This window comes from Pyxicephalus adspersus, chromosome 11, assembly GCF_032062135.1.
Source record: "Pyxicephalus adspersus chromosome 11, UCB_Pads_2.0, whole genome shotgun sequence".
NCBI classification, from domain to species: Eukaryota; Metazoa; Chordata; class Amphibia; order Anura; family Pyxicephalidae; genus Pyxicephalus; species Pyxicephalus adspersus.
Window position 1 is genome coordinate 17,432,973 of NC_092868.1, and position 13,378 is coordinate 17,446,350.

The 13,378-nt window shown below is 40.7% G+C and overlaps 1 protein-coding gene across 2 annotated transcripts in view; it reads left to right on the forward strand.

Moving 5' to 3' along the window:
* LOC140341415 (synaptotagmin-A-like) overlaps positions 1-13,378 on the forward strand; it is a 206,234-nt gene that overhangs the window by 75,318 nt on the left and 117,538 nt on the right. The window lies entirely within an intron of this gene.

The window sequence follows — 13,378 nt, forward strand, 5'->3', positions numbered from 1 at the left end:
GCCCACCCATTATTGGGTACAAGGGTGAAATGGGCAGTGAGGGCCTCGAGGGAAGGTGTTTTTTTGGTGATGGTATCAGTGGTAGGAGATCCATGGTTGGTGTGGATTCTCGTGGATGTAGTGGGAAAGGCAATGGTTGGAATATTGAAGGGGTAGGGACTGCAAATAATTTGTGATATAATTCCTTAGCTGGGGTTTGGATGCGGATGGGAGCATAAATATCATGATGATGCAGATTCCTGATGGGTAATGGGAGGAGGCTCTCGAGGACCGGTAACCAGAGAAGGAAGAGTTTGCAGGATATAGTTAGTTAGTATGTTAGCGTCATGTTATAGGTTTTTTTACTGTTAATTTATGTTATGTTTGTTAATATGCTTATTTTCATTATTGTTGTTTTTTATTTAATAGTTCATTAGTTTATATTAAAAGGCCTTCGGGCCATTAATCATTATTGGTCTTGTGTGTTATATGTAAGGAGGTTAAAAATGAGGAGTGGAGCTGAATGCGGGATCTCTGCGGTGCCACAGTCATGTGTTTCTTTTCAGGTGATTTCTAGGATGTTTACAAATCCTATTCTACTGTCCTATAGTACTATATGCATAATTGGCCTTTGTATTTATTGAGTTACTATGACAACCTCCAATATTACTGCCAGCTTTAGCTTGCGAAAGTGCATGCCCAAAAGGGTTGTGTTCTTAATTAACTGATTATTATTATTATTAGACATAGTTTGGACTGACAGAACACCTTTTATATTAATGGTAAATCATTAGTGTCAGACAGTCTCTGTTGTGTTTTCCTGTTTTCTGTGACAGTTTACATCTAAGTATTCCATTACACTGCTTTATTGCATGTAGAAAGTATACACTCACTGAACACTTTATTAGGTACACCTGTTCAACTGCATGTTGATGCAAATGTTTAATCATCCAATCACATTGCATCACATGGCATGTACTCATTGTCAGGACAACCTGCTGAATTGCAAACTGAGCATCAGAATAGGAAGAAAGGTAGTTTAGGTAACTTTGAATGTGGCATGCTCGTAGATGTATTTCAGAAACTACTGATCTGCTGGGATTTTCACACACAACTATCTCTAGCAGTTACAAGTAATGGTCTAAAAAAGGAAAAATATTAAGTGTGCATAATTTCTTTGAGCAAAAATGTTATTTGGATTATTTTGCCCAGTTAACCCTACCAATGCCACATCCCAAATGATTATGAACAGACAATGTGTACCACCTAATGTAGGTTATATGTAGGACTTTAAAGGCACATATCTGCAAAGCAAGTGACAAAAATTCTAAAATTTCTAAAATTTAGACTTATCCTAGAAAATTTAGACTTAATCTTTTAATTACAAAAATATTTTTTCATATAAACATGTACAAAAATAATTCATATAACAGTACATAGCAACTTTGTTAAAATCTTTTTTATCTATATAGAAAGGTTTCTTATCCAAGCAGTTTGTTCACAAACTTCTGACCATGAACACTATTTTCTAAATTCACTCAACGCGTTTCGTGCGTATGTCTCCACCTCGTTTAAATGGTGAACAGAACCAAGCACTGTAACAAAAGTGTATTTTTATATATATATATATATATATATATATATATATATTGGAGGTGGAAGGGAGATATATTTGCCCAAGATTCCTCTCCTGTGTGAAGTAGCAGGTGGAAGACTCTCACCTGTGAGATAATTAATGAAGAAACACTGAGGGTGGGGATATAACCCAGAGCCAGGAGCTCAGTCAGGAGCCTAATTTGAAGAGACACAGACAGGGGTCTGTGCGGGCTCAGTGTAACTTGGAGAGACTGTGGACTGTATGGGAGAGCTCTGTTTGGAGGCGCAGACAGTCGGTCTGTGAGGAGCTCTCTGCCTAGGGACACGGAAAGTTGGTCTGGGTGAAGGAACGGAAACCTGAGTAAAAGGTTGCTGATAGCTTTGTTTGGAGCTGACAGGGAGAAGCCCTCCAGCTGATAGACAGGAACATTGGATGTATAGTAAGTGTCGGACAGGCAAGAAGATCCTCAGAGCCATAATTGCATATCAAACAGTGGGTATTGTTTATCCTGATTATTTTGCGTTGTTGTAAGGAGCTGGAAACACTAAGGGCCCAGTTTAATGCTGTTGTTTCCTTCCCATTAATATTTTGAAATCTCTTCCACAAAAGCCAGTGCAATAAATTCTATAAAAAAATTAGAGTTTGACATTGCAAGACAAGATTACAAGACATTATTTCTTATGTAGAAGAAGATTGTCCTTTGGACTTTACCCTCATCCTGTTCTAGAGTGCCAGCTCAATCCCTCTTTTTTCCTGGAAGGGGAAGATGACAGAAGAATTTCAAGCACAAGAAAATGACTGCACACATGTCATCTAGCGTCAGCAATAGCCAGCTGAATAAACCGTTAAATGTCATTTATAATTCAAACACAGCAGCTTTCCCCCTCAGGATGTATCTCTGATTAGAGCAACTGCCATTTACGTGAATGTTTATGTTCTGTACAAATCAAGTTTGTAGCTTTACCTCCCTTTAAATCCTCTCTTTTTCTGTAGACCCAGAAAGTGCCAGTATATCTAAATAAACACAATTTTAATGAAATAATTTATAACAAGATGTTTGGTAATTTGTGGGGCCTTTCCTAAACACTTTCTTGTAATCCCATTTGAATGAAGCACTTGAAAAAACATTGTAATGACCTTGAAACCTTGACCTAGAAACTGTAAATAACTTGTAAGGACACAAAAAATAAAAACAATAATGAAAAAAATGTGTGCTTCTTCTTTGCCAAGGAGAAAACAAAATTTTAAAAAAGTTCTTTGCTCCCTGAAATGTGACACAATTTTGACAGGGTAACAAGAAAATTGTTTAAAAAACAATCACTGCCTGAGTAGTGAGATTGTTTCACAGAGGTATCCACCTGGCTACGGACAAGCACTAACCTTAATCAAACCCCATCCACTCGCGGTCCAACCACACAGAAGACAGTCCTGTTTCTTTTGGGTCCCCCCTCGTATAATAGCTAAATGTGGACCTATGGGTTCTGGTAGTATTCCCAAATAAAGTTCCTCAGCAACGCATACTCTAAATTAGTGGTTGCCAACCTTTTCAGTTCCGCGGACCACTAAAATTACCGGCTCCTGGCCGCGCATGCGCAGGGAGTCTGGTGTCAAAGGGGGGAGAAACCTCCCCCGTAGTGACATCATCATGACACAACCCCACCCACTCTCCCATCCCAGATCTGAGCCTGGGATGGGAGAGTGGGTGGGTTGTGTCCAGGGACAGCCTGCCCACTTCCCTGACCCTGGGATTTGTATAGGGGATGTGGTCCGCGGCTCCGGACAGTCCCCCCGCCAGCAAGGTCCCTCTCCTGACGTGAGACGGACCATCGCAGACCACCGGTTGGTAACCGCTGCTCTAAATTCTTTTCTAGGTTCTCAAATGTACCCAAATGTGTTAAAAAAAAATTAAAAAACGCATCCTTTATTTTAAAGATATATTTACACCAGTACAAGAAAATTTCAGAAAAACTTTAATTGTACAGATTCCCCCTACCACTCTACACTACTAGGGTGTACACATATGGGATGATTCTCGTCTGATACGAAAGGTCGAGCTTGTCTTGGACAAGAATCTGACATGTGTACAGAGGTCACCTGATGCAGATCCATGTACAACAGCAAAAAAAAACTGCAAGAGAATCAAAGGGAAGAGAGTGCAGCGTGGTGTCACTTTGTGTACAGCGCTCGTTCATTCATCTTTCAGTCCTTTGTTACTGGAAACGATCATGAAAGATTGTTTATAACAACAATAATTGAGCATGTTTACGCTGCCTTAAAACTGAATATAAACATGTGCATCTTTAAAAATGGATCATTTTACTAAATCAACTAACCACCCTTTTTTCTCATCATATCAGTTCCTAAACTAGATTAAATTATCTCAAAAGACACATCAGAAACAAGTTTATCAATACATTCATATATCCCCAAAACACCTACTAATACATATACAGCAAGTTTTTCCCTTCCTATTCTAAATGATGGCGATAAATCCCTCATTCCATTTTAGTGTTTCTGATCGAATGTATTATAAAAGCAGCAAGTGGATCATTGCATATTGTGAGTTTTGAAGGCATGTGAGCTTCCTCGTAGGAATTGTTTCTCCTGTTGCAAAAAAAAAAAATATCCACTGCCTCGGTCTGTCTTATTCAGTGCCATGTGTTGTCTCGCCATCTGTCACTGTTAGGTTTTTCTCTAATATTCACCCCATATGAGACTACTAAATATTGAATAGTGTGTTTTGTTTGTTCATTTAGTAGATTAAACCTGCTTTTGTAGAATTAAAAGTGTAAAAGTATAAATTGTGTTCCTATAACACAAGCTGGAATGTCTTTGACAAATTTTAACTATTTGACTAATTTGAAAATTAGGCTTTGCTGATTTGTCGAATAATTCTTCTTACTTTCATGACTGCGATAGGGCTGAGTTTCCACGTACCATGCCCCCACTCCTCTTCCTCCCACCCCACCCCCTTTACCCCAAACACACACTGAGACAACAACGTGGTTAAATGGCCCCTTTGGGCCATTTAATAACAAATAACTTAATTAAATAATAACTCTTTTATTAAATTACCATAAAATGAACCATAAATAACAATATATAAACACATAATCAACAAATAATAACAACTTACAAATAATCACAAATAACTGTAACCGATACAATAAAACAACCTTTCCTAAACACCCCCCTGGTTACTGGTTACTGGCACCTAATGGGTCTGCACCGCCGTGATATGTTATGCTCCCAGCCGCACCTAAAGCTCGGGAACGATACCAGCAGCACTCGCAGCCCTACCACAAAACAATTTAACACTCCCAACATTAACCTTACCGAGGGTCCCATACCATATATGAGACCCTTACCCCCACTGAAACAGTCCAATACAACACCTTCCCTAGAGGACCTCACCAATACACCTCAAAAAGGGCGGGGGTGGGAAAAACTTCCTTCCCTCTCTCCGTCACGCTGAAAAAAGACCCTCACTTTCCGACTCACCCCCCTTTTCACTCCTCTTCTCCCTCCCCCCTGTACGTCACTTCCCGGCATACTAAATCATCCCCCCTCCTTCTCTATGTTAACTCTTAACCCTTCCCCGCCTGCTCCCATCCCTTCCCAGTCATGCAGGCCTTCCACTGATTTTTCACTTTGTTCTCTGCTCCAGGCCTCACTTGACTGTGACAGGGCACAGATCCCGCATGCCGTGCCCCCACTCCTCCTCCCCCTACCCCACCCCCTTTACCCCAAACACACACTGAGACAACAACTTGGGTAAATGGCCCCTTTGGGCCATTTATTAACAAATAACTTGATTAAATATTAACTCTTTTAATAAATAACCATAAAATTAACCATAAATAACAATATATAAACACATAATCAACAAATAATAACAACTTACAAATAATCACAAATAACTGTAACCGATACAATAAAACATTCTTTCCTAAACTTACCCCCTGGTTACTGGTCCTCGAAGGCCCCACTATTGTAACCCCTTGCACCTAATGGGTCTGCACCACCGTGATATGTAATGCTCCCAGCCGCACCTCAAGCTCAGGAACGATACCAGCAGCACTCGCAGCCCTACCACAAAACAATTTAACACTCACAACATCAACCTTACCGAGGGTCCCGTACCATATATGAGGCCTTCACCCCCACTGAAACAGTCCAAAACAACACCTTCCCTCAAGGACCTCACCGCCACGCACCACAAGAGCAATAACTTTCCCTTGTGTGCCCCGCCACACCCTGACCGCTCTCTGAATTCCTTCCTGAAAACCTAGACACCACAGATTCATACCCACATCAGACAAGTGCACCCTGTCAGCCTCCAAGTACAACCCCTTCCAACTCCCTATGCTGGACTACCACCCCCCCCTATTTCCATGCCACAAAGCCCCCCACCGATTTGTTAAGCTTAACCCTAGCTTTATTCACCCGGGCCACTGACCGAGAGCCTCGCCATTGTGTCCTAGCCACCACATCCGACCAGACCCTTATGATACCTGGCAACAAAGTTAGCAGTCTAAGCACGTCCCACCTAATGTCCCTGAATAATTCCCTAACTGGCCTCTTCCCCAAATCATTCCCCCCCCCCCACGTGCAACACCCACATATTTGGACTCCTATCTCATTGCAAATACCGAGGAACCTCTGCCAGCAGCCTACTCCATTGCATCCCGGGCACTCCAATACACCAAATTACAACTTCGGCACGAGGGAAACCCAGCTGCTGCTAATCTGGCCGTAATGCTGCTCACATAGGAGAGCCCGATAATCCAAACAAGACACTGGGAACCACCTAAAACAGAATAACAAAATTATTCACAACAAGATAACAGCCTTCCCTTATGAAAACCATCCCCCCCCCCCGCCCCATCACAGCATATGCGGCCGTAGGTATGACCTAAAGCGATGAGATTCCCAGCGACCAATGTGCTGAATAACCTCCTCCCCAAGGCCCCACCGAGCTGCCTTCGTAGCTGCCCCAATTCTGAAAGAATGCGAGGAAAAGATTTTTGCCTCCACCCTCTCCTCTCATAAACATCTTCTAAAAAACGCCACAAGCTGATATCTTGATAATGCCAAACCATCAGCGTGCACCAACAAGGGCCCACCCCCCAGGCCTAATCGCCAAAAATTCCCTTACAGCCTCCACCGGACACACCAAACCTCCACCCAAACTCTTTAAAACAATATCCACCCCCTTACTGGTCTGTTTTTGACCTTGCCAAACGAATCCTAATTTGCTCACCGTCACACCCCACATCACTGACCTGAATCCCTCCCGGCTTTTTTTTTGCCTGGCTGACCAGCTCCCCAATCCTAAAAGCCCCCAAAAAGGCTAAAACGAGCGCCACTCTAAACAACGCCCTCTCTAACTATAACCACAGATCCTTGTAACTTCTTCACCAATGCTATCAACAAGGGGAACGACACCGGCCGTCTCCTATCTATTCCTACTCTCCCCCTCCTAAACCCCTTCACCCCCTGTTGCACTAAAAACTCCTTACTCAAATCCTTCAACCCCATTAATTTGAACAGGAAGGCCAAGCCTGCTAATTTTTTATTCATAACAGCCACAAACACCCCCTCTCAAAACAGCGACACAAAAAATAAATCAGCACCCCCTTAAAATCCTCTTCTGACCTGGCCCCCCCGCATTCCTCACAGAAATACCACTATTCTTTCCATACCGCTGAATACGCCAACCACGTAGCCAAACTCACTGAACGCCGAATCATACCCGCTACGATGCCAAGGGGATCTTCCACAGTTCCTGAGGGCACGGGACACTTTGCTGCTCCGCCCCTGGGACCAGCTGCCGAACTGCTCCCACTGAAACCGAGACAGAGAGTCAGCTATATTGTTAACAGTACCAGGGATATGCACAGCAGCCACCGATGTTCCAGCGAAGGCAACAAAAAAAACCAACTGCTTCAGCAATCTATTCACCGGCGGCGAAGATGCCGAATAGGCATTCACAGCCTGAATCACACCCAAACTGTTACAGCAAAACCTTATCCTCTTATTTGCCAGCTCTCCACCCCACAACTCCAGCGCTACCACAATGGGGAACAGTTCTAAGACCGCCAAATTCGCCACCAAACCAGCCTCGTTCCACGACTCAGGCCAAGGTTCGGCACTCCATTTTCCCTGCCAAAATGCCCCGTACCCAGATTCTCCTGCCGCTTTTGTAAATAACTCCAGGTCCACATTCCAAACCGGCCCCACCAACCAAACTGACCTCCCATTGTACTTGTTCAAAAATCTCTTCCAAACCTCTAACTCCTCCCTCAAGTCCTTGCGCAGATGAATAAAATGCCCTGGGCAACATACCCCAGCTGTAGCCGCCGCCAATCTCCTCTCAAATATCCGCCCCATAGGCATGATCCGGCAGGCAAAATTTAACTTACCCAGGAGTGACTGCATGTCCCTCAACGTAAGTTTTCTCCTGTCCACCGCCCTTACCACATCGATCCGTAATCCAACTTGTCTTCCAGCAATCGACACTCCATCGCCACGGTGTCAATTGTGATCCCCAGAAAAATCAACTCCAGCGTCGGGTCGTCAGATTTATCTTTCGCCAAGGGTATGCTGAACTGTCTGCCAAGAAATCAAATGTCGCCACCAACACTCTACACATTGCCGACTCGGCTGGCCCGATGAAAAGAAAATCATCCAGGTAATGGATGACCAAATCTACCCTGGCTACCTCCCACACTGTCCGTTACAAAAACGAACTAAAAGATTCGAACAGCGCACACGACAAATAGCACCCCATCGGCAAAGAGCGGGCCACAATTTGGTGGGACCACAAGGACATTGGCTTGTGGATGAAGCTGATGACACCGGGGAGGAGCGGGGGTGTGGAGCCCTTTTTGGAGGGGGGATGGTCCTGTCACCTTTCGGGCCCTCGGCCTTCCGTAAAAAAGGGGTGTTAGCCATTTAATGAAGGTGGCTTCAAATTCGGCCAGGCCTGCTGTTTTAAGCACGAATGTGCAAAATGTGGGGGCATGCATGGAGCGGCCCGCTGTTTTCGAGCAGGCGGTGGAAGGGGGTCGGACACCGCTGGAAAGAGGGATGACACGGGTGAAGGTAGGTCCAATACGGCCTTTCCTAAGTAGGTATGCGGACCAGGCGGCTGCCAAGCTGTTGGAAAAGGGGTTCACATAGGGTTTTCAGGTTCCTTGCTCATTCAAGGAGCTCCCTCCACTGGCAAGGAATTTGAACAGCAATATTACACCCAGAGGTGGTGGGAGAGAAATTGAGGAAGGAGGTGAGGTTGGGCAGGATGGGGGGGGGCTTTCCCAACGCGTCCGGTAGGGGACTTGGTGATTTCTCCTTTAGGGGTGGTGCCCAAGAAGGAGCCAAACAAATTTCAGCTCATTCATCATTTGTCTTTCCCGGGCGGTGATTTTTCACTTCGTACTCTGTTCCAGGCCTCACTTGAGCATTAAAATTATATTAAGGTAAACTTATTTTTATATTTTTTGCTATATCATACCAAATGGCAGTACAGACCTTGAAAAGTACATCATCTCAATAATTTTTCTTCCCCACTCTACCTGTCTTGTGCATTGCTTCTTCATTCGCTTACCTAGAAACTTAGAAAAGTTTCCAATTCCTCCAGCCACTACTTGTGTGGTGGTCCAGCAGGGTTCTACCATCATTTCTATATAATCTTGACTTCCATCACTATATCTATGTTACTAATTAACCCCATGATCTGTGTGTACCTATTTTATCATCTTTTACTTATAGCAAATAATTTTTAAAAGATCAATATTTAAAAAACAAAAAATATTTAATTTAATCTTTTAGACAGCAGTTTATATTCTGGTTCACAGTCATTCTTCAGAACATCTAAGTTTTATTTTTGCAGATAGGGCACTTAGTATGTTTCTTGTGAAGTCTCCTGTGCCTCGTCTAATATGTATATTGTTTCCTACACCAATCCAGCATAGCTTTGACATCAATCACCAGTGTATTATATTGTTTGGCTACCTGTATGACATTATTAATCATTCTCTTGAACTTATTCACCAGCAAAAGCTTCTTATCAAATATTTTATTTAATATTATTTGTATATATTATCTGTAAACACTGCTCTGAACAATTGTACCGTCACTCAACGTCTGGTCTATGACTAAGAGTTCAAGTTCAAGTTACTCTTGTCAGCCAGCCAAAGAATTAAAAAAAAAACATATTCACTTAATTATACTGTTTTTTTCCATTCTAACACATGACTCTTTGGAATGATGCTTGTACATCAGGAACCTTACATCACAGTACAACACAGCATGTACAGTATTATCCTTATTTAATATCCTCATATCCCTCTGACTCAAGGATCTATTGATGCTTCCAGCTTAAACTTTATTTCTCCTGATAATATTTTTTAAAGTTTGCTAACTGTGCATCAAGGCAATAGAGAAAAAAAATGGTAACAATCATAAAAACCTAAATCTGTCAGACTTAGACAATGTAAACTCAAAGTGTATTTAGTAGATTAATAAATACATAGAAAGTTTACATAACAGGAGAATATTTTGCTTGTCAGACCTCTAACAACGCAAACACAGATCTCTGACACCTGAGTTGTATTCAGAGATGAGTTGTATTCACTTATAATCTGAAGCAGAAAAAAACACTCATATAGTATCTGTCTCTCCCTACAATCCAGTCTCAGCTGTTTTTCCTCCCTTAGGTACTACAAGGTGTGTCCCTCTGTAATATGTAATTGCAAATTGTAAATAGAAATGAGCAATTTTAACCACTTCAGGATCAAGATACTAAACAGTCTGCCCTACCAGACCTACTATTTTTTTTTTACAGTGATGCATGCCGTTGATTAATAAGTAACCCGTTTTTATGAATCATTTATAGTCTATATAAACAATTGTAGTATTTTTCGTTTCAAGAAAAACTTACTTTTAAAATGTATATTTTTTCAATTTATAACTTTATGTATCCTATACTTATATATACATGCTAGGAATATAAAGAAAAGCACTGCAAAAAATGTACCTGTTAACAGGTAGTTTGCCCCACACTTCTTAAGCAAACTGCTCTGGCAGTTCAAGGTTTAAACCTTCTTCAAACTGCATGTTTTAGTTCTTTCCATGAGTGTTCTAAAAGATTCACATTAAGGCTTACAGAGGGCCTTTTCAGTCTAGCTGGACTTTTAATCAATCTTAGGTACTTTTCGCTATTTGTTTTGGATAATTATATTAATGGAGAATGACAATGAACTGAGACATAGCTTTCTGACACTGGCAAGTATGTTTCACTTGATGTCTTGATAGTTTTGAGATTTCATTTTTTTCTTTCACAGACTCAAGGCACCCTATTTCAGATGCAAAACTGTAAAGCTACTTGGAGAGGCCTTTTGGGTCCACTTCCATTGAGCCCACTGTCATTTAGCATGTTCCACTATTCTCAATTTCCTACTACCCATTCTGGTGACAGGCTTCCTCTTGCCACTGTGGCCAAAAATACAGTGCATAAGGTATTTAAATTAGTGAAAATAAATCTATACTATAATTAATAATACTGTATCTAATAAAAATGAATTTAGAACAAATTCTAATGGAAGTTGGTGATGGCTATCTCTTTTACTCTCACTGTGAAAAAAAAAACTGGAATGCGCTGATGCCATCCTAATTCTACCAAACATACTACTGTAATTTTAGAGACAACACTCGGAACTAAGATATCGGCAGATTTAAATAAATGCTCCAAAATCCTAAATGAACCCTCCAAAAGCATGTTTTCAATATAGTGTCAATCATGAATACTTTTCTATTCTAATCTGCACTGGCAAAATGCTGGTGTTTTCTATTTTGTAGACTAACAACATTTGGCATTGTAATTCACAAAAACACACAGTTTCACAATTCACAAAATTACATTTCATTATTCATACAACAAATAATTAGTGGCCAGGATTAATATTTCAATATAATTAATATCAACACAGTAGAAACATGACAACCTTGTGGGATTAAACATTCTGTATTGATGTCAACTGTGTTTTGGTTAGGCCACTAAATGTTGGCTGCCAGTGTATTTGACTGATAACTATTTTTTAGACATTTACCCCCTATATTTTCTGATCTCCAGTACTGAATATGTTAGGAAACTAAATGTTATATATTGTCACTAGAACTGGAAGTAAGTATAAAAGTTTCTGTATCCCTACCCTTGTTGGGGTAAAGTAGCAAGCTAACTTGCCCTGCTATCCTTGTGTCTTTTAGGGTGATTCAAGTATGTCTAAGGCTGTTGTCCTTGTCTTGGGGTGGGGACTTGTTGTATGCCAGTCAAAATAGTCTTTTTAGGATTTAGGACACAGTATACAAAGAAAATAGCATTTATGGTCATTGCAGCCCCTGACCTGCAATCCTGTGAAAGCAATTTACAGTCCAATTTAGATTATTATTATTATTATTATTATTATAAACAGTATTCATATACCGCAAACATATTACAAAGTGCTGTACATTAAATAGTGGTTGCAAAGGACAAACAGATATAGACAGTGACACAGGAGGAAGAGAGGACTCTGCCCAAGAACAGAAGACCTATTGTGATCCCTGGGCATGAAGTCAAGGAAACGCTCTCCAATTTATTATATAGGCAGAATAAAATAATAAATTAGACTGACTGAAACTTTAAACCTTCAATACTCTATCCAGAGTTATATATTTTGGGATACAGGCCGAATAAAATAGACTGTTATAGACTATATATATATATATATATATATATATATATATATATATATATATATACAGTGATACCTCAGCTAATGAGTGGCCCAAATTTTTCACCTAACATTTTTTTTCAGTGAGACTTGGGTAACGAATATGGCTAACAAATGTAACTAACTCTCCAGTTTTTTTTTTTTTTTGCAGATCAAAGCTTGCTCCAGAAGTTAATGAACGTCTAGGCTCCATAAAGTTTTTTTTTTTTGTTGCTTTGTTTTTTTGCTTTGTTTGTGATTAACTCACAGTGAGGGTTTGTATACAGTAACTGACACCACACTACCTAATATTATGTTGAGACTGTTCCAATTAGGAAGCTGTTTATCTCAGCCTTTGGTGAGTATATGACCTTTTATATTGTGCACACATTTTCAAGGTGTTTGAACATAGGATTGTAAATATACACTGTACTTCCAAACCATTAATAAAAATTTCAAAAGAAACCTTTTTTCGCCAAAGAATAGTAAAACAAATTAAAATAAATATTAGCTGATTACACATTTGAAAAGTGATTAATTATCCCTGACTTAGATCTCTGACTCCCTGACTAGACTCCCTGACACAGGTGTGAAGATAGGGGTATTTCTCTCAGGGGAAAATAGAATAATTATTTATACCAAAGATACATGGATACACTGAGATTATGCTTCTACCCTCTAAGCATATTTCTGCATTTCTAATTTACATGTGTAAAATTAACTTATGGCCTCCTACATGAAAGTGTTGCAATAAGTTAAAGCTGAGCTCTGAGTAAAACGAATATTTACCTTGCAGTGGGTCCCCTTACCCATTGCAAGGGTTAAAGTGCCCATTTCTTCTAGAAGAAAAAAAAAGTAGCAAAAAGTAGCATTCACTCCTGCAGAAGCCTGCACTCTCCTCTTTACTTAAACATCCCCCTGCTGATAATTGCATGTGTTGCATTGGAAGGGATAATGTCAAGGCACCACCAACAACCAGAACACTGCACAGCACAACACAGCAAAGGAGAGTAAGTAAGAGGGACACGACTCCAAGACAAAACAAATA